Here is a 3,741-nt window from a genome sequence, read left to right as displayed (position 1 = left end):
CCTACCCCATACTCCATACAAAAAATAATTAAAAATTCAACCCCTACTCTCCCCCAACCCCACCTCTTAACCCACCTCCCACTAACTACATTAAAATAATACCCCACTATCAACTACTACCTATTAAATTAAATAAGTCAATTCAAATCCCTTAAACTCTGTGCCGGTCAAACCGGGTCGAGTATTCCGGGACGGAGGGAGTACTCCGTAAGAAACTTTTATGAAGGTAAAAATTACTCCGTAAGAAATAGTACGGAGTTTAACCAACATAAATTGATGGAGTTGGTGGGAAATTCATTTTGTGACTTGAAAGTTATACGGTCGAGTCCCATCAGTTGTGAAATGTTTGAGTATGACAAAATTGGAACGACTAGACCAAAATACTTTCTTACCACGAATAAAATAGTATAACGAATTCTTATCCGAGTATTAGTTAGAACAGAAAAGACAAAGTTCAAACGACGTGACCAAAAAATACTTAATTAAATCATTTGACGACGTAGCGGTTAAGACCGAAGGCATATTACAATAAGTTTCACCCCTCTCGTGGTTCTCAAACTTCTCACCTAGTATCTCATGTGAATATGTGAAGTAAATCCTCTTCCTCTAATTTATATTCCATATTTATTTATAACGGCCATCAATTTGAATATGGGAAGTAAATCCTCTTCCTCTAATTCATATTCCATATTTAAGTAAATCCTCTTCCTCTAATTTATATTCCATATTTATTTATAACGGCCATCAATTTGAATATGGGAAGTAAATCCTCTTCCTCTAATTCATATTCCATATTTATTTATAACGGCCATCAATTTTTTTAAAGGTAAGATAAAAGTGCTCTATCAGACAGGAATCCCTCACAACTCACAAGTCAACTCAATCCAAATTAACGGATTAAACATTTTAGAGGATGTTTAGGCAACCCTCCACTAGAAGATTCAAGAACGTATTGATAAATGTCTGACCCTTTGAAAATGAAACGCGAATAATAATACTCCATTCGTCCTTTAGTACTCGACCTATTTTGACTTTTTGCACTATTCACATAATTCACTTTGACCCTATTTTATTTATAGTATATGAAAATAAATATTATTATATAATACAGTGTTGGCTTCATCTTAATAGGTATTTTCAAAATATTAGTATTTTTATAAGTTTTTATAATATATAGTTAAAGAAATCGATGGTTAAAATTGTGCAATGGCAAGCGTATCCGATCAAAACAGGTCAAGTATTAAGGGACAGAGGGAGTAAGTGGCAAAAAAAAAACTCACTAAAGTCACGCTAATGTGGCATGAAATCACGAATGATGAAAGCCTAATCTTTAGCCTAAGATCCAAATTCAATGGATAAGAAAGCAATACCCCACTTATAAAGCCGAATGAATCGTCCAAATACGACGCTGACTTCCTCTCCCCTTGCAGCCATGTATTTATACTCAACCCCCCTCCTTTTTTATACTTCCACGTCACCCCCACTTTATTTCCTTAGACCTCTCGTATAATCAACTGCTCTGTATTACCTCCGTTTAAAAATAATTTCTATGTTTTTTATTTTAGTTAATTTTATAATGTTTTTTAAAATAAATGACTACAATATTTATCACTTTTTACTCACTTTTTCTTATTTTATTTATTTTTTCTTACATCCATCCACCTTTACTACAATATGTAAAAGTCATTTATTTTTATAGTGATAAAACTTTATTTATTAATGAAAATTACCCCTTTAATTTCTCATACCCTTAAAAAAATATATATAAAGTTAATCAAAATTCGCACAAATTCTCATTTGATGTGGTATAATAAAGATTATGAATCGGAGTAAAAGTTTAGTCCATGTTTAAAAGATAAATCGATACAATGTAAAAATCATATTTTTTTAAATCACTAATAAAATTGTAAAAATTACTCTCTCGTTCCTAAATAAGTGTCTTGATGAAAAACACAGTATTATGAAATGTAAAATATGTGTAAGAAAAATAATGATTGTGAGTGTTTTTACGGGGAATAAGATAAAGTAAATGATTGTTTATTGATAAAGTACATAGAAAAGTGGATGTGAGGATAGATAAGTGAGAATAGTGTAAAATGTGTAAAAAACAATGATAATTTATGAAAAAAATATATGTTCAAAAATAAAAATAGGATATTTAAATAGAAACTAGTTAGTGTCCCGGGCGATGCCCCGGGGTATTGTGTATAGTTTGATTTTTTTTTTCTTTTCAAATTTACTTAAAAATTCCTTTTTATATGCAATTTGATAATAGTATGAATTTCATTATATATGCAGTTTAAGAATAAAATTGGTTAACCAACAATTGTTGAACTAAATTTTGAGTAACTTTTTTATTTGTATAAAACTTTATTTTTTTGTAACACTCTACTTGCAACTTATTAAAAAAATTACATTTGTATATTGAGTTACTAAGTTGAAATACATTTAGAGGAAAGAAAACACATTTGATTGGCTAAAAGAAAGCGGGATATTATTTTTTTTCCTATTCTTTTCTCTGTTAATGTCATGGTTTTATGTTTGATATAAATAAATTTCTAGAAAAGATACTCGATCAAATACACAAAATTGATTAGTAAAAGAATAGAAATTAAGAAAAAAATTGTTATCATAAATTGTTACTTAAATACACAAATTTGGACATTAATTTTTTATACGGCTTTTCCCCTTTTCAGTTGTTTTAGAGTCAGAAGTTGTATTGTTGGAGCGATTGATAAAACTTAACATTAACATATAAGATGTCATGGGTTCAAGGATGAGTACCAACATTTTTTTGTGATGACACAATAAACAATCATGTGTGCATATGACGTGGTGCTACGATGCCATATCACTTGCCAAGTCATCGTGACACGTGGAGAGATGTCATAGATTGCCTTAGATATTTAATAATATACGGAGTATATATAGATATAGACGTCCAATTAATAAAATAGATACTCCGTATTTATTTAAAAATGGAGGGAGCGCATAATTGGCCTTGCTCGCTGGGAATATCGATGGATCTGGAATCTTGACATCCCTCCTAAAATACAGATTTTCCTATGGCAAATCTGCCATAATAGTATTCCCACTAGAGATATCCTTTTCCAACGAAAAATCCTACCTTTTAATGTTTGTCCGCTTTGCGACACCTATATCGAAAGCATAAACCACCTCTTCATCCAATGTCCTACCGCAAAACAAATATGGAATCTCGATCATACCAAAAAATGGCTAGATTTTTCTATTCCTTTTTGTGACTTTTTTGAAACTATTGATTACTTGAGAAAGTATCAACAAACTCTTTGCAAATTTCTATTCATCATTTGGACGCTGTGGAAATAGAGGAATGACTGCATTTTTAATAATTGCAATTTTAACACTCTTCGAGTATTCTGTAAAGCTAATTTTTATTTTAAAGAGTGGCAGGTAAGAACAAATATTGACCAGCATCAACTTAAGGGTACCCCACTCACTTCACACACCCACACAAATATCACTCACAACCCTCCGGTACTAGTTCGTTGGTACCCTCCCCCTCAAGGTACCTTCAAACTCAACTTCGACGGCTCTTGTAATTCTTCATCAGCAGCGGCTGGGTTTATCATTCGCGACAATAACGGCACCGCTATCAGCATTCGTACTTACAACCTAGGAATTACACAAGCTTTTATGGCAGAAGCTTGTGCCCTTCACAAAGGCCTCAAAGAAGCAAAGAACCTCAACATCAAAAACATC

The sequence above is a fragment of the Spinacia oleracea genome, chromosome 2 (genome assembly GCF_020520425.1).
Source record: "Spinacia oleracea cultivar Varoflay chromosome 2, BTI_SOV_V1, whole genome shotgun sequence".
NCBI lineage: Eukaryota > Viridiplantae > Streptophyta > Magnoliopsida > Caryophyllales > Amaranthaceae > Spinacia > Spinacia oleracea.
Note: the sequence above shows the minus strand (reverse complement) of the source record.